General features: G+C 50.1%; 1 protein-coding gene across 3 annotated transcripts in view; it reads right to left on the bottom strand.

The window, feature by feature from the left end:
- LOC140393884 (alpha-1,3-mannosyl-glycoprotein 4-beta-N-acetylglucosaminyltransferase C-like) overlaps positions 1–23,520 on the bottom strand; it is a 241,478-nt gene that overhangs the window by 134,894 nt on the left and 83,064 nt on the right. The window contains exon 1 of one of the 3 annotated variants that reach the window (XM_072480458.1): positions 2,898–3,365. The exons of the other annotated variants lie outside the window; for them this stretch is intronic. The gene's annotated coding sequence lies outside the window, so the exon portion shown is untranslated. Of the gene's footprint in view, positions 1–2,897; positions 3,366–23,520 lie in introns of those variants that run through there. 3 annotated transcript variants of the gene reach the window in all.

The raw sequence follows: 23,520 nt of genomic DNA, 5'->3' as shown, positions 1-23,520 counted from the left end.
GTCTGGCTGTAGTCCACGACCATTGTGTTTCTCCCCAGTTTTAATGACTACCACTTGGGCTCTCCAGAAGCTGTTACTGGCCTCGATAATGCCTTCCCGAAGCAGCCACTGAACCTCGGACCTGATGAAGGTCCTGTCCTGGGTGCTGTACTGTCTGCTCCTGGTGGCGACGGGTTTGCAATCCAGGGTTAGATTGGCAAAGAGGGAAGGCGGATCGACCTTTAGGGTCGCGAGGTCGCACAGTGAGGGGTGGCAAGGGCCCGCCGAATTTGAGCGTTAGGCTCTGGAGTTTACACCAGACGTCCAGGCCGAGTAGTAGGGCAGCGCAGAGGTTAGGGAGGATGTAGAGGCGGAAGCCGCTGAATTCTACGCCCTGGATCATGAGTGTGACCATGCAGAACCCCCGGATCGCGACGGAATAGGATCCGGAGGAGGCCAGGGAAATTCTTTGGTTGGCGTGGTGTACCGCGAGGGAGTAGCGCCTTACCATATCCAAGTATGAAGCTTTCGGTGCTCCCAGAGTCCAGCAGGCAAGAGGTGACGTGGCCGTTGATTTTCACACTGGTCAATGCGGTGCAGACTGGTCAATCGTCACTGAGGCGAGTCGCGGTCGGTCGTCGCTGACGTCGGATGATGGAGAGCCTGGGGTCCCAGGTCCTGGGGAGACAAGATGGCGGCGCCTGAAGATCCTGTGGGGGACAAAATGGCAGAGCCCATGGGCCGCACGTTGCGGGGGTGGACAAGATGGCGGCACCCATGGGCTGCACGTGGACTGACGGGGAGACGATGGCGGTGCCCACTGGCCGCGCGTGGCCCCGGGAGGTGAAGATGGCGGCGCCCACTGGCCGCACGTGGTCCAGGGAGGTGAAGATGGCAGCGGCCATTGTGTGTAGGCTAGGGGTGGTGGGGGCGACAGCGGCGACTGCGCGGGCCTGGCACACCGCGGCGAAGTGCCCCTTTTTGCCGCAAGCCTTGCAAAGGGCGGCACGGGCCGGGCAGCGTTGGCAAGGGTGCTTCTGCTAGTCGCAGAAGTAACATCGGGGACCCCCGGGGTGCGCGGGCTGGCGTGTGGCGCAGGCGTACTGGCTGGGTAAGGCCCCCGCTGGGGCGGCCGTCTGTGGGGTCCACGAGGCGTAGGAGGGGTGGGCTGCGTGGCTGGTGGGGTAGGCCTGAATGTTACGTGAGGCAACCATCATGGAGAACGCTAGCTTCTTTGTTTCAGCTAGGTTGATTTTCTAACAGTCTTTGGCACATGAGGTCCGACCCAATCCCCGTAACGAACGCGTCCCGCATAAGGAGGTTGGAATGTTCGGTGGCCGTAGCGGCCTGACAGTCACAGTCCCAGACGAGTAGGATTAGGGCCCGCCAGAAGTCTTCTATGGACTCACCAGGGAGTTGAGAGCGAGTGGCGAGTACGTGCCTGGCGAAGAGCGTTTTCTTTTTGTGTGCGCAATTTTCTTTGAGAAGCGCCATGGCGTTGGCGTAGTTCGGGGCCTGGATCAGCGGAAACATGTTGGAGCTCAACCTGGAGTACAGGATCTGTATCTTCTGAGCCTCCCGAACAGGGGTGGTCGCTGAGTTGATGTACGCCTCGAAGCAAGCTAGCCAGTGATTAAAGTCCTTTTTGGCATCGCTTGATTGCAGATCCAGCTGCAGGCGATCTGGTTTGATTCGGAGGTCCATCTTTTAGAAAGTCTTAGAGCAATAAATTGAGGCACAATCAATTGAACAAAGACTAGAGTTGGATACAACTGGGGCTTTATTGCTCTGAGATGTGTGGCCTCCCACAGCAGCTGGCGAAATGGCTGCTGAATGGAGGACATGCATATTTATACTCCGCCTACTGGGCGGAGCCAGCAAGCAGGGACTACCGGCGAACCTGTAGTACAGGTCCTACCTTACATCACCTAATACAGGTGCAACAGTGGTTTACCACACAGGTTGCCCCTCAGTCTTCTCTGCTCTAGAGAAAACAACCCAAGCCTATCCAACCTCTCTTCATAACTTTCATGTCCCATCCCAGGCAAAATCCTGGTGAATTGTCTCTGCACCCCCTCCAGTGCAATCACATCCACCTACAATTTGGTGACCAGAATTGCACACACCACTCCCCAGCTGTGGCCTCATCAAAGTTCTATACAATTCCAACATGACCTCCCTGGTTTTGTAATCGATGCCCCAATTGATAAGATTGATAAACGCGAGTGTCCCATATGCCCTTTTCACCACCCTATTAACCTGCTCTCTGCCTTCAGAGATCTAGGGACAAAAACCTTTTGTTCTTCGGAACTTCCCAGTGTCAGACCTTTGACAGTATACTCCCTTGTTAAATTACTCCTTCCAAAGTGTATCACCTCACACTTTTCAGTCAATGAGTTAACATATTTAAAACATTGTTAACTGGTGTCTGGAGGAGAAACTAACCCAGCCAAATTAAATTGCCTCAGTTAAAAGCTTGTGTGAAGCAACTTCCCTCGCCGATTTTAACTCCTCCCTCCTCTCCACCCCACACGCTCCAAGTTAAAATTGTCCCGGTTCTTAATCCAGGTAAAGCACAAAAAATAGAATGAAAGCTGCACAGTAAACTAAGCCACAGGGCTCCTATTTTACTTCCGAATGTTTAACAAAACAATGCAATGTTTTTTAAACGAAAGGATATATATTCAGGATCGCATCGTGGTAACCAACCTAATGGATTTGTTGACAGAACGCCCTTAAATATAGTTCGAAAGTGTGGTTTGGAGAGGAGTAATAGTTTACCTCCTGCTAACATTTGCTGCAATTGAACGGAACCGTCAGTTCTTGGGTCCTCTCCTGTCCCTCCCCCCCAAAGTGTCTGCACAAATAATCCTTCAGGAGAGTGAGTGTAACAAAAACAAAACTTTCTTTCTTCCTACCTGAGAGCTACGCCTGTTCCTGTGACTTGATGCCCAGGCTGGTTGAAGACGAGGGGGATATTTAAGAGTTCCGGGAAGGAATGAGACAGTAGCTGTGTCCCCAGTTGCTGATGGATGCCTTTTTATCCGGGAGGGAGCCAGAAAGACTTTGTGAAGGGTCCTGGACTAGATGACACTGAGGGTGGGGACAGGAGAGCGGCTGCACCCTCTCTGCCCTGAGGCCAGTTAAACTGCAGACCTGAAGACAGGCTGACATGCGTTTGTCTCCTTCTGTGGTTCCTGTCACATTAGTCTGCAGTTTCCCTCTAACTGGGTACATAATTCCGGGGCGGAGTCTGCATTCTTCACAGTGAAACCTAACCGCACACAGTCGGCCGCTGGGGGGTGGCTTCCTCCGAGGCGGAAAGAACATATTTATTCCACACCCTAAAGATTAGAGAATTGCCTCCGTGGGCACAAACCACGCCGTACGTCTTTTGTGCTTTCACTTCGATCTGTTAATTTCCGGATACAGGGATAACCAAGTGACCGGCTCTGTCTGCCGTCTCCCTCAATGCGGGCACATGTTGTGTCCACGGGGTGGGGGGGGGGGGGGGTACGTCAATGATTGAGAGCCGAGAGTGAACAGTCAGCGAGAGTCCACTGCCGTGCGGGGAATTAAAATTACAAAGGAAAGATTTACATTTATATAGCAACAGTCATGGCATTCCAAAATGCTTTACAACCAATAAAGTGTAGTCATCGTTGTAATGCAGCAAATTGCACAGTTGTAGGGCATTGGATGCTGTTTGTTGGATCTTAATTAAGTCTTCATTGGTTAACTATGTATTTCTTAACTACTAGAGCTATATGCATATATATAGTAAAGGATTCAAGCTCAGAGTTGGCTCCATGCTTCCTTATACACACTGATATGTTGGGTGTTCTGGATCACATACAGGTCACCAACACTTGAAGTAGTGCAACACTATTTTATTAACAGGTTAACTATTTAAACATACTTGAACTGTTGGTAAATACGATACCAGCTTTAACTAAAGACCTTTGCCTTGTCCTAACCAGTTGATGCACTCAGCACATGGTAAATGTCTGTGTTGCAGGCTGTGAGCTCTGTCCTCCTAGCTGGCTGCTACTCGAATGAGCGGGAACTCTGATGTCCCCTGTCTTTATAGTGCGTGTGCTCTCACTGGTAATTGGCTGCGGTGTTGTGTACGTTGATTGGTCCCACTGTGTGTCCATCAGTGTGTGTCTGCACCATGATATACTGGTGTATATTATGACACACACTGCTCTGTCCAACACTAGATTGCCTGCCCCATGTGGGTCATGTGTTCTCTTAGATCACAATCTGGGCAGAACTGTACTCAGTCCCATGTGTACGCTAGATCTGCCAGAACTTTATACTACACCCCCAAGTCTAGCCAATGTATTTCAAAATATTTTAGATTACCCCTTGCATTTTCATTGTTATTACTACTCCATTCCCCCCACCCCACCCCCTTCAAGTCTCTGAGTTCATAGGTACAGACAGACTGGAGGCCTTATCACCTTCCCATATCTCGTTCACACCCCTGTCAGTGTGGTAGGTTCTGTCATTGAAGGTAAACTGTTGATTTGGACGCTGTTCTGCCATCTGCATATCTTTCATCCTCTTTCCATTCATTGGGATTGAACAACTCTTTGCTGGCCCAGCAGTTGTGGTGATAGGTGGTTGTTGTTCCGCTCCATTTCCTGCAGAGTGGACGGACTTTGTGCTCGTCTCCGTGTTGTTTATTTCCTCTTTCTTAATTATCATGTGGGTCGTTGCGATGTCCGCTGTGACAGAAGGTGGCCATTCCCGTTACGATGTGTGTAATTGTTTAAAGTAACAGTAAGAAGTCTTACAACACCAGGTTAATGTCCAACAGGTTTGTTTCAAACACTAGCTTTCAGAGCACCTGTTGGACTTTAACCTGGTGTTGTAAGACTTCTTACTGTGCTCAGCCCAGTCCAACGCCGGCATCTCCACATCGTGTTTAAAGTAAGTTCACCTTTGTGTTTGGTTGTATGCTGTTCTGTTGGCAAAGGACGGCTGCTATTTGGTTGCAGCATCGTCAAGCTGGCTGTGGGGGGTGGGGGGGGTGGGGGGGGGGGGTGGGGTGGGTTTGCAGCGTTTGCTCTGTGGTGGACAGAGTGTTGACCTCATCCGCAGGTTGAGGCTCTTCTAGCTCTTGATCACTCCCTTGTTTATCCTCCACTGGAGACATCATGGTAACCATCGGAGTAGTTGGCTGGTCTGATCAATGAGGGCTTTCCGGCACCTCCACCAAAAATGGACAAACCTGTTCTGCACAGAGAGGCAACAGTTCAGAGCTGAAGTCCCAGCCAGGGTACTCTTCCTCATTTGAGCACTCGGAAATTAGACGGAACTGCAAGTTTCCAACAGTGGTTGTCTTGACATCTTCTGCTATTTTTTTTTTAGTGTTTTTATTCTCCATTTTCACATTTTCCTTCCAAATTTACACCCCACCCACAAACAGTAAACGGTAACAAACACAAAATCAATCCCCTTAACAATACCAACGATCCCATCCTCCTACCACCCCAAACAGCGGCCCACCTGTCAATATATGCATCCAATAAAACAAACCCTCCCACGGTGGCAACAAAAAACAAAGGAGAAAAAGAAAAAGGAGTCCGGGACCGCCCATGATCACCATTGACCTATAGAGTCCACTCCCCGCCCCCCCCTACACTCAACGCCATCCAACCTCTGAAAGAGTACCGTACATGATGCCCAAGAGTTGTACACACCCCCCACCCCCCCACCCCCAGTCTCCAACTCCTCCCGTCCACTGCCTCTTGTAAAACCCCTCCCCCCAACCTCGGTTCCTTCCCCCCAACTTTCCACCCCGGCTAGACGACTCGGACCCTGTTCTGCCAGGCTCCGATGTCCCAGCACAGGACCTTCTCCTTCACACTGTACCTACGGAAGCACAGAGTCATTGCCCTTGGCGGCTCACTCGCCATTGGTACTCCATTGGTACAGGCCTCCACGACCGATGAGCCCGATCCAGTTCATATCGGGAGGGATCCTCCCCCTCCCCCAATAGTTTCGCCAGCATCGCGGCAAAATACTCAATCGGCCTCGGCCCTTCAACTCCTTCGGGCAGCCCGACAATCCTCAAATTCTGTCGCCTGGATCTGTTTTCCAGGTCTTCCATTTTTCCTCGTAGATCCTTGTTAATGTCCACGAGGCAAGTTGATCACCGTGCTGCAATAATGTCTCCTCCACTTCCTTCAGCGCCTCCCCTTGCTCTCGCACCTCCGCCACTGCGCACGCCACCGCCGTCATCACCGGGGAAATCGCCTCCTCCACCAGCGCACTCAAAACCTCTCTCATCTCCTTCCTCATTGTCTCCATGTATTTTGTAAACTGCCTTTCGAATTCCGCAGCCATCACCTTAGTTATTTCTTGAGCCGTAAGCAATGCGGCCTCCACTGGTGCTCCAGCCTCCATTTTCCTTGGAGTCTCGTTTGCGGCCACAGAAACGCCTGTCTATTCCCCTTACAATTGAATCCCCTATAACTATTGCACTGTCACACTTATCACCTCTCCCCTCTGCAGCAGAACCAACCGTGGTGCGACGAGTTTGGCTGTTGCTGTTTTCCCCTGAGAGGCCAGTCCCCTCAACAGTATCCAAAGTGATATATCTGTTCTGCAGGGAAATGGCCACAGGAGATTCCTGCACTACCTACCTCGCTCTCTTGCTCTGTCTGGTGGTCACCCATTCCCTTCCTGCCTGTGGAGCTTGAGCCTGCGGTGTGACCACCTCTCTATACGTGCTATCCACGATGCTCTCTGACTCGCGGATGCTCCACAGTGTCTCCAGCCGCTGCTCCAGTTCTGAAACTCGAGCTTCCAGGAGCTGTAACCAGAGACACTTCCTGCACACATGCTGACCCTGGGGACTGGAACTGTCCCCAGCCTGCCACATGGAGCAAGGGGAGCAGACCATGCCTTGGAGCTGTGCTGCCATGATTTATTCCTTTCAATTAAACTTTTGAAATTAAACTTTAGAAAGATGTTTTTGTGTCGGATTATATCCAATCTCCTGTGTACTATTTAATTAGCTTTTCCCTGAGTATTTATCTTGCTTGATCTGACAACAAATTAAATAGTTATTTAATTGAAATTAAAAAGTTATTTAATTAAAATTTAAAAAGTTATTTAAATCAATTTAAAAATAATAATTTAAATCAACCCAAAATTGTTATTTAAGTGAGATTAAAAAATTAAAAAATAGTAATTCAAATCAACTTAAAAATAGTAATTTAAATCAAATTAAAACTAGTAACTCCACAAATATTCAAATTTAGCCCAGTCTGCCTTTCAGCCAATCAGGTCACAGTCTCCTGTGACGTTACTTTATCGGGTTTTTTTTCAATTTGAAATAAACAAACAGACAAGCAGCTGTCCTACCTGCAGCGCAGTGTCCCGCGCAGGTCTGCTCCTCTCTGCTCACGGCTCTCCTCTCGCTGTTTTAAACACTGAAACTCCCGGCTCACCTCTCGCTGTTTTAAGCACTGAAACTCCCGATTCAGATCAGCATATTATATGCCTTATTTAAATATACATTTCCTGGATTCACCCGGACTCAATGGCTGCACCTGGGAGACCTCGCCAGGAAGACCTCGCCAGGGAGACCTCACCAGGAAGACCTCGCCAGGGAGACCTCACCAGGAAGACCTCACCAGGGAGACCTCGCCAAGGAGACCTCGCCAGGGAGACTTCGCCAGGGAGACCTCGCCAGGGCGCCGTTTAGTACTGCTCCACCCAAACGTGGATCAGGCGTAACGACACCTGGGGGGGTTCTCCCAAGCCATTGGAGATCCCTGGGTGGTCGGGTACATGGCAAGGTAGCATCCTGGCATTCCTCCTAGCACCCAGGAACCTTGGCACTGCCAGCCTGGCCCTCTGATCATACTACCTGTGAACTCTGACAGTGCCACCTGGGCATTACCAGGATGCCAGGTTGGCACTGCCTGGGAGTGTGCCCAGTGGGGCCTTTCCAAGTAGAGGCAGGGGTGAGGGAGGTTCCCAGGGGACCTCCCCAAGCTTGTGGGGGGGGGGGGGGGGGGGCGGGGGAATGAGGGGGTCAAAACAGGGGCCTGAGGGGGGGGGGGGGAGAATGGGGTAGCCAGACAAAAATGGTGCTCCAATCGGCGAGGAGCCTTTCACCTCGCCAGCAGGAAATCACGCTTAAGTGTTTCCCCAGTGGAGAGAATCTCCCTGTTCCAAACCCAGCAAAGTGCCACTGAATAGCGGGATGTTTCTTGGCGCCTGATCAGCGGATTCTAACTCAAGTCTGCTGAATCATATCCCCTGTTTCAGTGCCGTTTTTCACTAACTGGGCTGTGGGGTTTCCTTTGTACCACAATTTACTATCTCCTCTTAAGATGGACCTGTGCTGCTTAACAATGTGGATAGTTTTTGAGAGAGTTAGATATTTCTTTATGACAGCATGTCAGAGGGTGCATTGCCCGCTACTCCTACCCCATTATCCTAATCCTGCTAAATTCAATATTCACAGCCTTCAGCCATCCTGTACAGATCATTCATGAATGAGTTGACAGGTCCTCCTGGCTGTTGGACACGCTCATTAAATTTAGCTCTTTCAAGCATTTTGTTATTTCTTCAGTTTAAATAAACATCAAAAAGTTTAGTACTTCAAATTTATTGATTTATTGTCGAACAATAATGACCACTATTGGGCCTACCGAGTAAAACAGTGTTAACTTGTTGAGCGACTGTCATTTCATCAGACGTGAAACAATCATAAGAAAACAAAGGAACATCTAAGGAATCTTGGGTGGGATTCTCCGACCTCGCGCCGGTCGGAGAATCGGCGAGGGGCTGCGCGAATCGCGCCACACCGCCCCGACGCGATTCTCCGCAGAGTGGAGAATCAGCGCCATTGGGGCCCGGCGTGGTTGGCTTGGCGCCGGTCAGGGATGCTCTACGCAGCCCCCCCCCCCGCGATTCTCCGGCCTGGATGGGCCGAGTGGCCGTTAAAAAAAAGAACGAGTCCCACCGGTGCTGTTCTAACCTGCTCTGAGCCGGCGGGACCTCGGAATCGAAGGATCGGGTGGCGGCCTGTGGGGGGAGAGGGGGGGGTCCGACCCCGTGTGTGCCCTCCGATGTGGCCTGGCCCGCGATCGGGACCCACCGATCGGCGGGCCGACCTCTTTGTCTCCCGGCCTCCTTTCATCCGCGCCGGCACCTGTACTCCTGCGCCATGTTGGGTCGGGGCCGGCGCGGACAAGGGAGACACCGTGCATGCGCTGAAATATCATCGGTGGGACTGCGCATGCGCGGGTCCGTGCCGGACCCACTGTGCATGCGTGTATCCATCGGTGCCCATTCCACGGCCGGATCAGCTAAGCTGGAGCAGCGTGAACCACTCCTGCGCCCTGCTGGCCCCCTGTAGGGGCCAGAATTGCCGATCCTGGGCCGTACTGACACCATCGAGAAACGCGACGGCGTTTTCGACGGCGTCAACACTTAGCCTCAGGATCAGAGAATTCCGCCCCTTCTTCTCCAAAGTCCCCAATGATGTGATTGATCCGGGCCTTGGATCAGTTCAAATTATTCTGGAAGAGTGGATTTCTGATCCATGGTTAAGAATTTAAAGTGTAGGATCAGCTTTAAGAAGTTGCTGAAATTCAAGGTGGTGTCGTCGTTCATTTGAAGATAAAGAGTTTACCCGCACTTGCCAGTTTTGTTGGTCTCCCGCTGTAACGACACTCGCACTCAGCCGCGAAAACATTTTAAACAATGGCTGCTTGGATGAGCTCCGCAGACTCTCTATTTCAGTGCAATACTTTAGGGTCACAAAAGTGTCGCATCCTGGCCTTTGCTGATCTTTTGCAGCTGATTCTTTAGTCATGCTTCTTCCAAGTTAATTGCATTTTGAATTTTTGTGTTTTTTTCTGTTCAGAGCATACGTCGTCTCAGCAATCGGGTTTTACCGGCGGAGTTTGAAAATGGCAATTTCTGACCACTGAACTATTTAAAAGTCTCTCGGGACTTGCTGGAATTTAAAGATTTTAGCCCATGCCTGCTAGGACTCCAGAGTCTGCACTCTGGGAATTGAACATTGACTTCCAGTAGATCCGATGGAGTCTTCTGCTACAGTGAGGAATTTTAAATTTCTACCTTCAGCTTCCAAGCCTTTCCTTGGAATTTGTCCCTGGTTATTTTCCTCTGCATGTCTGATTCTTGAGCTTTGCTTCTGGTCAGAATGCTTCTTTGAATTTTTCTTTAATCTTGCAGGATTTTAGATTTCCTCTGTGTGTTTGCACAGTTTTGGGTTATTCCATTCGCTGCCACTATGCTGTAAGGTGTTGGATACCATTTGGTAGGTCTTAAAGTCTTCATAGTCTTAAGTAGGTTAATTTTATGTATTTATTAACTACAAAGACTATGTAGATATATACAGTAAAGGGTTCAAGCCAGGAGCTGTCCCCATGCTTGCTTGCACACACGGCTCTTTCCAATACTAGACTGATCCTTTGGTGTGAGTCATGTGTCAGGAACATAGAAAATAGGAGCAGGAGGAGGCAATTCAGCCTTTCATACAATACCTACATAGAACCCCTACAGTGCAGGAGGAGGCCATTTAGCCCATCAAGTCTGTACCGACCTAGGCCCACTCCCCCGCCCTATCCCTATAACCCCACCTAACCTTTGGACATGAAGCGGCAATTTAGCCTGGCCAGTCCAACTAAGGACCACATCTTTGGACTGTGGAAGGAAACGAGCACCCGTAGCAAACCCTTGCAAACACAGGGAGAACATGCAAACTCTCCACAGATCCAAGGTTGGAATCAAATCTGGGTCCCTGGCACTGTGAGGCAGCAGTGCTAACCACTGTGCCACCCTTTGACTCCTTTAGCCCCAAGAGCTATATCTAACTCCTTCTTGAAAACATACACTGTTTTGGCCTCAATTGCTTTCTGCGGTAGTGAATGCCATAGGCTCACCACTCTCGTTGAAGAAATTTCTCCTCATCTCAGTCCTAAATGGCCGCTTGTTCTGGACTCCCCTGCCACCAGGAACATTCTTCCTGCATCGACACTGTCTCATCATGTTAGAATTGTATTTGTTTCTATGAGATTCCTCTTCATTCTTCTAAACTCCAGTGAATATAATCCTAACCGATTCAATCCTTACACTTCAGTCTCATCATCCCAGGAGGCAGTCTGGTAAACCTTCACTGTACTCCCTCCATAGCGAGAACATCCATCCTCAGATAAGGAGTGCAAAACTGCACACAATATTCTAGGTGTGGTCTCACCAAGGTCTTGTACAATTGCAGCAAGCTATCCCTGCTCCTGTACTCGGATCCTCTCGTTATGAAGACCGACATACCATTTACCTTCTTTACCGCCTGCTGCACCCCCATGCTTATTTTCAGCAACTGCCAAATAATTTTCTATCCATCTCAATACACTACCCCCGATCCCATACATTTTAATTTTACACACTAACCTCTTGTGTGGGACTTTGTTGAAAGCCTTGTGAAAGTCCAAATAAACCATATCTACTGGTTCCCTCCCATCAACTCTGCTAGTTACATCCCTGAAGAATTCTAGTAGATTTGTCAAGCATGATTTCCCTTTTGTAAATATATGCTGACTGTTTCCCAGTGTTGTGTTATTAATTCTTTTATAATGGACTCTAGCATTTTCCCCACCACTGACATCAGGTTGAGTGGTCCATAATTCCCTATTTTCTCTCTACCTCCCTTTTTAAATAATGGCTATCCTTCAATATGTAGGAACTGTTCCAGCAATTATAGAATCTCGTAAGATGACCCCCAATGCATCCATTCTTTCTAGGGCCACTTTGTTAAGTACTCTGGGATGTAGATTATCAGTCCCCAGGGACTTATTGATCTTCAATCCCATCAATTTTCCTATTACCATTTCTCTACTAATACTGATTTCCTTCAGTTTCTCCCTCCCACTAAACCCTGTGTTCCCCAACATTTCTGGTAGATTGTTTGTGTCCTCCTTTGTGAAGACAGAACCAAAATACGTATTTAGTTGGTCAGTCATTTCTTCATCCCCCATGATAAATTCCCTTTTTCCTGAAGGTCTTCACCCATCTTTTTGTCTTCACATACCTATAGAAGCTTTTACGGTCGGACTTCCGGTTGTGACCATGGAGTGAGTGGTCACATACAGGGCTGTTCTTGCTTAAAGGCATAGAAAAGGGCTCTTTTCACACAGATCCGGGTGGAATTTTGATGAAAGGCGTAGGTGAATGTTCGAAGAATAGTTTACCCCTGGAATGGTATGTCTCCTGATCACCAGACCCGGCAGAAAACAGTGAGAAATTTGGCTGGAAAGTTGAAACAGTCAGTTGCTGCAGCAACAGCCTCTTCCAGCATGCAGGTGGGGGAGGGGCAAGCTGTAAGGCCCCAGATACAGGAACTGATGACTTTTATCAAGGAGGAATTCCATAAACAGAGGAAAGAAATGCGTGAGGATCATGCAAAGGCCATTGCAGAAGCTGTGGCACCCCTGAAGAGTACTTTGAAGCGGATGGAGAGGTGTTTGGAGGTGCAGGGGTCACAGATTCGGGAGATTGAAGGAGTGATCTCAGGCCACAGCGATCGTGTGGTGGCTCTGGAGGCGGAGGTGGGGCTCCTAGGAGACCTTTGTAAAACACTGAGGGCAAAGGTTGAGGAGCAGGAAAATACCTCGAGAAGACAGAACCTGCGAATAGTGGGCCTGCCTGAAGGAGTGGAAGGTGTGAATGCCACGAGGTACGTCTCGAGGATACTGGCGGGGCTGGTGGCAGAAGGGGTGCTGGATAAGGCACCTGAAGTGGACCGAGTGCATAGGTCGCTGAGGCAGAAGCCTAGAGCTGGGGAGCCGCCGCGTGCGGTCATCGTGAGGCTCCATAAATTTGTGGAGAAAGAGAAAATTCTATGGTGGGCCAGGGAGAAGCTTAGCTGTGACTGGGAATGAAATAACGTCCGGATTTATCAGGACATCAGAGCCGAGTTGGCAAAATGGCGGTCAGGTTTCAACAAGGCCAAGGCAGTGCTGAACCGGCGGCAGATCAGGTTTGGGGTGCTCTACCCGGCAAATTTATGGGTGACGTTCGGAGGCCGGGTGTATTACTCCGAGACCCCAGAAGCGGCCGAAGCCTTCATTAAGGAGCATGAACTGCGAGAGAACTGAGTGGACAATGCTTGGGAACCGGGGTGCTGGTACTATGTAATGGTCGGGAGCATGTTTGAAGTGGGCGAAGGGAGTGGAGGATTTTCGCCTTTTTTTTGTGGGGGGGGTTTCTGTTCAATGTTGAGATTGTAAGGAGTTATAGGGGTGAAAAGTTTATGTGGAGATGGATGTTCCCATCCCACCTCCTGTTTTACGGGACTGTTTCTGTTTAACATCTGTTTGTTTGCTTTTGGAGAAGGCTACCTGGAGTTCAGGAGAAGTCCTTGTTTGGGTGGGGGTGGCCAGCAGGGGGCCTTCTTCTTTGAGCTGAGGAGTGTGGGGGGGAGAGGAAGGTCATTAGGATGTGCCTTTGGGCAGGGGCAGCTGCGCTAGCAGGTTATGCTGGTGAACGGAAGTGAGGTGGTGGGGGAGAAGGCCAAGAGGGATGGCCGGGGGAAAGGGGAAGTGGGGGGGGGGGGGGGGGAAGAAGGGGAAGGGGAAAAGCGGGGGGGGGGGGGGTATTTGCGACACGGCAGGGGGTGAGAGATGACATGGTCAAGGGTGAAGAAAGGGGCCATCTGAGATGGGCTAGGCACAGAGTGGAATTAAAGCAGCAGGAATTAAGTGGGGAAGATGACAGTGGGACAGTGGCTGTTTAGCACAGGGCTAAATCGCTGGCTTTGAAAGCAGACCAAGGCAGGCCAGAAGCACGGTTCGATTCCCGTAACAGCCTCCCCGAACAGGCGCCGGAATGTGGCGAGTAGGGGCTTTTCACAGTAACTTCATTTGAAGCCTACTTGTGACAATAAGCAATTTTCATTTCATTTTTCATTTCATTCATGAGGGATGGTAGAGGGAATTGAGGCGCAAGCCTCCGGTAAGGTTGGTAACGTGGAACGTCCGGGACTGAATGGGCCGGTTAAAAGGTCACGGGTGTTCGCGCACCTCATGGGCTTGAAAGCGGGGGTGGTCTTTTTGCAGAAGACACACCTCCGTATGAAGGACCAGGTTAGGTTAAGGAAGGGGTGGGTTGGGCAGGTTTTTCACTCAGGGTTTGATTCGAAATCGAGGGGTGTGGCGATTTTAATGGGATTACATTTTTTAAATGGGATTTGTGAGTGCGAAGGAGGTGAGGGATCCAGGTGGGAGATATGTGATTGTGAGTGCGGTATTGGAAGGGGAACCGGTAGTGTTGGTAAATGTGTATGGCCCAAATTGGGATGATGTGGGTTTTATGAGGGGGTTGCTGGCAGCAATCCCAGATTTGGCCACATACCAGTTGATCATGGGAGGAGATTTTAACTGTGTCCTGGAGCCGAGAGTGGCAAGATCGAGCCCCAGGTCGATGTGTAGGGTACGAATGTCAAGAGAGTGGGAGAGGGGTTTTATGGAGAGGATGGGTATGGTGGATCCATGGCGCTTTCAGAACCCGGGGGAAGGGCGTATTCCTTCTTTTCACACGTCTATAAGGTGTATTCGAGGATTGATTACTTTGTAGTGAGTCGGGAGATTTTGGTTGGGGTGGAGGGGGCAGAGCATGCGGGGATAGTTATCTAGGACCATACACCCCACTGGTTGGGTATTTGGTTCAGTTCGGTTCAGTGTGGCGCCAAAAGCGAGGGTGAGGACGAATGATATGAACTCACAAAGCTTTGACTTACACAGGGGTACGAGGCAGGGGTGCCCGCTGTCGCCGCTGCTGTTTGCGCTGGCCACAGAGCCATTGGCGATGGATCTCAGGGGGTCGGGATAATGAGGGGACAGAGGGAGCATCGGGTGTCGCTCTATGCCGATGACCGCTTGCTGTATGTTTTGGATCCGTTGGAGAGTATGGCAAGGATTATGGGTCTGGTGGGGAGGTTTGGAGGGTTCACGGGATACAAGCTGTATGTAGGGAAAAGTGAGGTATTCCCAGTGAATGAGCTGACACAGCGGGCTAATTTAGGGGAGGATGCCATTTACGGTAGCGAGGGATAGGTTTAGGTACTTGGGGATTCAGGTAGCGAGGGAATGGACGGGGCTCCATAAGTGGAACTTAACAAAGCTGGTGGAGGAGGCCAGGGAGGATCTTAAGAGGTGGGATACACTGCACTTAACGTTGGCGGGGAGGGTCCAAGTGGTGGAAATGAATATTCTGCCGAGGTTCGTGATTATCTTTCAGGCTCTCCCGATCTTTATACCAAAGGCCTTTTTTCGTAAAGTGGACACAATCATCTCTGACTTTGTATGGGCGGGGAAGGTGCCGGGGGTGGGGAGGACCCTGCTACAGAGGCAGAGGCAGCAGGGGGGGTTGGCGTTGCCAAACTTGCTTCATTATTATTAAGCTGCGCATGTGGACAAGGTGCGGCGGTGGTGGGAAGGAGAAGGGGTAAAGTGGGTTAGGATGGAGGTGGAATCTTGTAAGGGGTCTAGTTTGAGGCCTATGGTGACGGCTGTATTGCCAATGGCTCCGAGTAGGTATTCAGGGAGCTCAGTGGTGCAGTCCACGGTGAAGATATGGAATCAGCTGAGGAGACATTTTAGGGTGGAAGGGATGTCGGTGCTAACGCCGCTGTGCGAGAATCATGGGTTTGAGACGGGGGGGATGGATAGTGTATACAGGAGGTGGAGGGAAGTGGGGCTGGTCAAGGTGAGTGATTTGTATTTGGAGGAAGGGTTTGTGAGTCTGGAGGAGCTAAGGGAGAGGGTAGAGCTGCCGAGGGGTAGTGAGTTCAGGTATCTACAGGTTCGGGACTTTGCACGAAAGGTCTGGAAGGGGTTCCCTAGATTGTCGGGATACACCCTGCTGGAGCGACTGCTGCTTCCGGATGTGGAAGAGGAGGGAAGAATTGGGGATATATATAAGTCGCTGGGGGAGCAGGGAGGCGAGCGGGTGGTGAAGGTCAAGGAGAAATGTGAAGCGGAGTTGGGAATGGAGATCAATTGGGAAGTATGGAGTATGGCACTGCGAAGGGTAAATGGGACTTCCTCTTGTGCAAGGATGAGCCTGATAAAGTTTAAGTTGGTGCACGGGGTGTATATGACCCAGGCGAGAATGAGTGGGTTCTTTCAGGGGGTAGCAGATGAGTGTGAGAGGTGTGGGCAGGGGCCAGCGAATCATGCGCCCATGTTTTGGGGCTGTGAAAAATTGGGAAGATTTTGGGCGGGAGTGTTCACAGTCTTAAGCCAGGATAGTGGAGGAGGGAGTGGACCCGGATCCTTTAGTGGCGATATTTGGGGTTTCAGAGAAGCTGGAGCTCATGGAGAGGAGGAAGGCCGATGTCATGGCCTTCGCCTCTCTGATTGCACGGCGACAGATTTTGCTGGAGTGGCGGTCGGCATCGCCACCGGGGGTAGCAGCATAATATATGAGTTAAGGGGCTCAGCAGGGGTGTTTGAGAAAAGGTGGGGGATGTTTGTGACCGTGTTTGAGGAGCTGTTCGTTGCGGGGGGAGGGTGGGGGGTGATGGGGAGGGGAGGGGTGATAAAGGAGGAAAATCTGTACAAACTGTATAGTTGATTGTTGGGAAGAATGTTTCCCGGGGTGTTTATTTGCTGTAACCTACTTTGATACAAGTTTGAATAAAATGCGTTTAAAAAAAAGAAGCTTTTACGGTCAGTTTACATATTCCCTGCAAGCTTACTCTTGTACTCTGTTTTCCCCTTCTTAATCAATCTCTTTGCCCTCCTTGCTGAATTCTAAACTACTCCCAGTCCTCAGGTCTGCTGTTTTTTCTCGCTAATTTGTATGCCTCTTCCTTGGATCTCATACGATCTCTAATTTCCCTGGTAAACTACCTTTCCCATTTTGTTTTTGTGCCAGGCAGGAATGAACTATTGTTTCAGTTCACCCATGCGTTCTTTGAATGTTTGCCATTACCTATCCACCACCATCCCTTTAAGTAACGTTCCCCATTCCATCATAATCAACTTGTGCCTCATACCATTGTTTCCTTTATTTAGATTCAGGGCCATAGTCTAAGAATCAACTATGTCAGTCTCTATCTTAATGAAGAATTCTATCATATTATGGTCACTCATCCCCAAAGAACATACAACATACAGTGCAGAAGGAGGCCATTCGGCCCATCGAGTCTGCACCGACCCACTTGAGCCCTCACTTCCACCCTATCCCCGTAACCCAATAACTCAATAACCCTTCCTAACCTTGTTGGTCACTAAGGGCAATTTATCATGGCCAATCCACCTAACCTGCACGTCTTTGGACTGTGGGAGGAAACCCATGCAGACACGGTGAGAACGTGCAGACTCCGCACAGACAGTGACCCAGCGGGGAATCGAACCTGGGACCCTGGCGCTGTGAAGCCACAGTGCTATCCACTTGTGCTACCATGCTGCTCTCGGACAACTGCCTAGGAGCCTCGCACAGTTAGATTGCCAATTATTCCTTTCTCATTACACAATACCCAGTCTAGGATGGCTTGTTCGCTACTACTCATTTTATTTGCTACTAATTTGATTTACCCAATCTATGTGCAGATTTAAGTCACCCATAATTACAGATGTTCCCTTATCGCATGCGTCTCTAATTTCCTGCTTAATGCCATTCCCATCACCATTGCAGTTTGGGGATCTATGTCGAACCCCACTCACATTTGTTCCCCTTGATGTTTCTCAGCTCCACCCATACAGATTCCACATCATTGAAGCAGATATCTTTCCTCACTTTTCTTTAATTTTCTCTTTCACCATCAATGCAACCCCACCACCTTTTCCATTTTCTCTGACTTTCCTAAATACGGAATACCCCTGATGTTCAATTCCCATTCCTGGTCACCACGCAGCCATATCTCCGTTTTCCTGTTTACATCTATTTGCGCAATTAATTCATCCACTTTATTGCGAATGCTCTATGCAGTAAGGCACAAAGCCTTAAGGCTTGTCTTTTTAATATTCCTTGTCCCATTCACATTATTTTCACTGTGGCCTTGTTTGATTCTGCCCCTTGATTTCTCTGCCTATTACATTTCTTATTCTCCTTTATGTCTTTTGTTCTTGTCCATGTTTCCTCCTCCTCTGATTCCTTGCATTGGTTCCCATCCCTCTGCCATTTTAGTTTCAGCCCTCCACAACCACTCGAGCAAATGCTCCCCCTAGGACATCAGGGACTGCCCAAGTGTAACACGTCCAGTTTGTACTGGTCCCACTTCGCCCAGAATTGGTCCCAATGTCCCAGAAATCGGAAACTCTCCTCCTTGCACCATCTCTTCAGCCACGTATTCATCTGTCATATCCTGTTATTTCTGCTCTGACTAACATGTGGCATTTGTAGTAAACCTGAGATCACTACGTTTTGAGGTCCTACTTTTCAACTTACTTCCTAATACCCTACATTCTACTTTTAGGACCTCATCCCTTTTTGATCGCTGTCGTTTGTACCAATGTGTACCACCACCAATGGCTATTCACCCTGCCCCTCCAGAATATCCTGTAGCCATTCCAAGACATCCTTGACCCTCTCACCATGGAGGCACCGTACCATCCTACAGTCTTGTTTGTAGCCACAGAAATGCCTATCTATTCCATTTACAATTGAATCCCCAATAACTATTGCATTCCCACAATTATTACGCCTCTCCTGTGAAGCAGAGTCATCCATAGTGCAACAAATTTGACTGCTGCTTTCCCCCGAGAGGTCATTTCCACCCCCCCTCCCACAACAATATCTGTTTTGAAGGGGAATGGCCCCAGGAGATTTTTGCACTGCCTCCTTAGTCCTCTTGCTCTGCTTGGTTGTCCCCCATTCCCTTCCTGCTTGTGGAGTCGGAGCCTGCAGAGTGACCACCTCTCTATTGAAGCCATGTAAAATGGCCACCTGCAAAGGTCCATGGGAATTGTGGTCATTTGGGACACAGACAAGTACACAGCCTCTGTGTATTGTGCAAAGAAACCAGACTTGGCGGAAACTTGGAAAGAGTCGATCGCCATTTCCCCCAGGACAATAGAGTTTGAATCAAGGAGTTACAACAGTAGCAGACTAACCGGCGCCACCCCTCCTTATTTGGAAAGGCCTACGTGCCTGGGACAATGATAGTTAGGACCTGCCCAGCTATCGAGGCATCCGCCCCCTAATTGGCTGAAATCGATGAGGGTGATCGAAAACCTATCGATCCATTGGGCCTGGAGTAAGGACCGCCCAAAAGGGCACGAAAAAGATGAAGGATAAAAAGCCCTGCGCACTAGAGATCTGTCTCTTTTGGGACCGACCTGTGTGTGACCAACTGCAGCAGAACAACCAAGTTCAGGGACATACGACCATTCATGAAGGACGAGCCCAGCTAAGATGAACCCAACCACCTTCGAACCAACCACATGGACCCGGATAAAGGCCTTGGGCGGGATTCTCCGCTCCCGGGACTAAGTGTCCGCGCCGTCGTGAACGCTGTCGCGTTTCACGACGGCGCGAACAGGGCCCGGGCACGACCTATTCTGCCCAGCACGGCCTACAGGGGACCAGCACGGCTCTGGAGCGGTTCACGCCGCTCCAGCCTCCTTACACGGCGCCAAATGGGCGCCACGCCAACCCACACATGCGCAGTTGGGGCAGCTCATTCCTGCACATGCGCAATTGGGCCGCGCCATCCTGCGCATGCGCGAGGAACTTCTTACGCACGCTGGCCCCTCACCAACATGGCGCCGGGGTTCTGGGCCCAGCTGCGGAAGGAGGTAGGCCCGGGGGGGGGGAAGAGGCCAGCCCGCCGATCAGTGGGCACCGATCGCGGGTCAGACCCCATCGGAGGTGCCCCCCCCCCCGGTGAAGGAGCCCCCCTGCCTCCCTCCCCCCCCCCCACAGGCCGCACCCCCAGAATTCCCGCACAGTTCCCGCTGGCAGCGACCAGGGGAGAATGGCACCGACGGGACTCATTTTCTTTGCCGGCTGCTCGGCCCATCCGGGCCGGAGAATTGCCGCTCGCCATTTGCGGCGATTCTCCGAGCGTCCCGGCGCGATTCTCACGCCGCTGGACTCGGGGGGAGGTGGGAGAATAGTGTGCGGGTATCGGGGCAGCGTGGCGCGACTCACGCGGCACCCCGGCGATTCTCCCACCCGGCGTGGGGGTGGGGGGGGGAGAGAATACCGCCCCTTATCTCGCATAGTGCCGGTTACTCAAAGTTAAGTAAAGGTCATCTTAGTCATTCGGTGTAGTTTAGTACAGAGCCACATGTGTTATTGCATAGAGATACAAGTCTTGTGTTATTAACAAACTGTGTTTTTGTGCTAACATATTGGTTGTGTGGTCATTTGGGCGATATAAGAAACAGCTTGTGGTTCATCCCAAAGTAAAGAAGGCAACACGATATATGTGCTATACACAATACTCTGTCTTGTGGATGCTCCACAGCCGCTGCAAAACCCGGGCTTCCATGAGTTGCAGTTGGAGACACTTCCTGCACACATTCACATCCCGGGCATTGGACCTATTCCTGGCTTCCCACCTAGAGCAGAAGGAGCACACCATGGCTTTGAGCTCTCCTACGATGACTTACCCCATTAAATGAAACCTTTTGGAAGATACTTTAAATCAAATAATATCAATTACTCTCGGGTCCTTCTTCTCTGGTCCTCGTTCCTACAGAACATAGCCCTTATAAACTATAAGCGATAAAGTAGTAAATACCTACCCGACCGTACTCATCCATTCAGCTGCTTCTCCTTGGTCTTGCATTACTTTTGAATGCTGACATCACCTCAGGAGCTCCAAACTCCAAGTTAGCACTCTGCTCTCAGTCTCACTCTTCCTTGCGCTCTTTTATCCTCCTGGTTCCGCTCCCAATCTGTCTTTTTTGCGCCCTTTTATCTCTCCAGCTCCGGTCTCCGTGTCCTCTTCCATCACCGTGTGGGCAGTACAAAATTCAGTCCCACATTAACCCTCTATGTGCCAAACAATTATTCGACAATAGCACGTTCCCATAAATAGCAATGTGATAATGGCCAAAGTCAAATGGTTTTATTTGTGTTGGTTGAGTGTTCTGGCTTCTGGTGTGGCAAATGGCAAGTGCCAGGCTGCCCAAATCGCAAAGGGAAACTTGGAACAAGCTGCCACAACAGTTTGCAATTTGTATATTATGAAGAATTATCTAAAGTCAAGATAATTAATTCCATACCACATGTGATAATTTTAAAACGCACTTTTAAACATTTATTGAAGAAAAAAAGAAAATAACATTTAAAGCCACAAGGATACTTTTACACAATTAACAATAGTTGACAAGTATTTCCTAACAGATATTAAGTAAACAAAACCCTCTTTTGATGGCAACAGTTCTTATTGATTTTCGAACCCATGAAAGTTTCTAATAACATTACCACACAATGCCCAACTGCTCTTATGATAAATCTTACATAGACTCTCCTCTCAGGGGTGGCAGTAAACTGGGGTTCACAGTTCTGGCTTCAGCACACACCATCTTGGTCAAAATCTCTTAGCCACACATGGCCTTCAGTCTCACTTTAAATTTGCTTGTTTCCTTTGATCTTCAACTCTTTGTTTCCACAGCTCTAAACCTCATTCCAGAGTTGATCAATCTTTTTTTTATTACTTTATGGCGACTATATTTATAAAGTAAACTAACTATTTTGCCTCACACATTTATGATCTCAAAATTGTAGAAATTCCCTTTGAAATCCAACAGTCAACTTTAAAATCACTTATCTGCCTAATGTAAAATCCTGGTCAAGTTGCTTCCCTGGCCTCCTGTTCATTTCCATTTCAACCATTTGCCTTTACATCACCTTTATCAGTGTTTTGATCTTTGCTTTCTGTCTCAAATTTAATTAAAGCAGTCACATCCATATTACACCTTAAGCTTGGGCACGATTTACCTGCTATGCTGCGCCCAAAAATTAATGGTTGGCAGTGCCAAGATGTCAAGCTGGCATTTTTTGCTCAGCGGTGATCAGGCCCGGGGGTATACTATGCACATGAGGTGGGGTGCAGAGGGGGCCGTGGACTCCCGTATAGGCGAGTTGGGGATATGGGGAGTTCAGGGGTTGTGTCGGAGGTCGAGAGATCGGGACGCCATTTTAAAATGGTGTCCTGATAGCTCCCTGCACCGAGGCATTTCGGCGAATGAGGCTCCTCAGAGCAGGAAAAGGGACGAAGTGCGGCCTTGGCCACACGTTCCCCGCTGAGGCCCGGTATCTAACCAGAGTTGCATTAGATTGCGTGTTTCATGCGCTCGCTTTGGGACAGGGGTAAATGCTGGCAAGGACAATGGGAATAAACCCCCTGCTCTTCTTCCCAGGAAGGGCAGAAAGAGTCTCTGTTTGATATCTCGGCGGAAAGACAGTTTTGGGGGGGGGTGGGTGGAGGGCAGAGGTCATGGGGGGGGGGGGGGTGAAACCCAGGCTAAGTCTTTCATTGGATTTCCCCCAAATACAATAACCCCCCCTATAAGAGTAGAAAACACCCCACCTTAACCCAAACGCCACCCCAAAAGAAACCCCCCCTCCCACCCCCCCGGCCCTGGGCTGCTGCTGCTGCTGACCTCCTCCTAACGCTCCGCGAGATAGTCTTGGAACGGTTGCACCGCCTGGAGAACCCTTGCACAGACCCCCGCAAGGCAAACTTTATCCTCTCCAGCTTGATGAACCCTGCCATGTCATTGATCCAAGCTTCCACACTAGGAGGCTTCGCATCTTTCCATAGTAGCAAAATCCTCCGCCAGCTTACCAGGGACGCAAAGGGCAGAATACCAGCCTCATTCGCCTCCTGAACTCCCGGCTCATCCGATACCCCAAATAATGCTAATCCCCAGCTCGGCTTGACCCGGGCATTCACCACTTTGGACACAGTCCCCGTAAAACCCCTCCAAAACCCATCCAGCGCCGGGCACGACCAGAACATATGGACGTGATTTGCTGGGCCCCCCGGGCACCTCCCATATCTGTCCTCCACCCCAAAGAACCTACTCAACCTCGCCCCTGTCTTATGCGCTCTGTGAGTAACTTTAAACTGTATTAGGCTGAGCCTGGCGCAAGAGGAGGAAGAGTTAACCCTACTCAGGGCATCAGCCCACAGACCCTCATCTATCTCCTCCCCAAGCTCCTCCTCCCACTTGCCCTTTAATTCCTCCACCGAGGCCTCCTCCTCTTTCTGCAGCTCCTGGTAAATCGCCGAAACCTTGCCTTCTCCAACACATATACCCGAAATCACCCTGTCCTGAATCCCACGTGCCGGAAGCAGCGGGAATTCCCTCACCTGCCACCTCACAAACGCCCTCATTTGCATGTACCTGAAAGCATTTCCTGGGGGTAGCCCAAACTTCTCCTCCAGCGCCCCTAGGCTCGCAAACGTCCCATCGATGAACATGTCCCCCAGTCTTCTGATCCCTGCCCGATGCCAGCTCCGAAACCCCCCATCCATCCTTCCCGGGACGAACCGATGATTCTCCCGAATCGGGGACCAAA

This window comes from Scyliorhinus torazame, chromosome 17, assembly GCF_047496885.1.
Source record: "Scyliorhinus torazame isolate Kashiwa2021f chromosome 17, sScyTor2.1, whole genome shotgun sequence".
Classification (NCBI taxonomy): Eukaryota; Metazoa; Chordata; class Chondrichthyes; order Carcharhiniformes; family Scyliorhinidae; genus Scyliorhinus; species Scyliorhinus torazame.
Note: the sequence above shows the minus strand (reverse complement) of the source record. Positions and strands in the feature narration are given on the sequence as shown.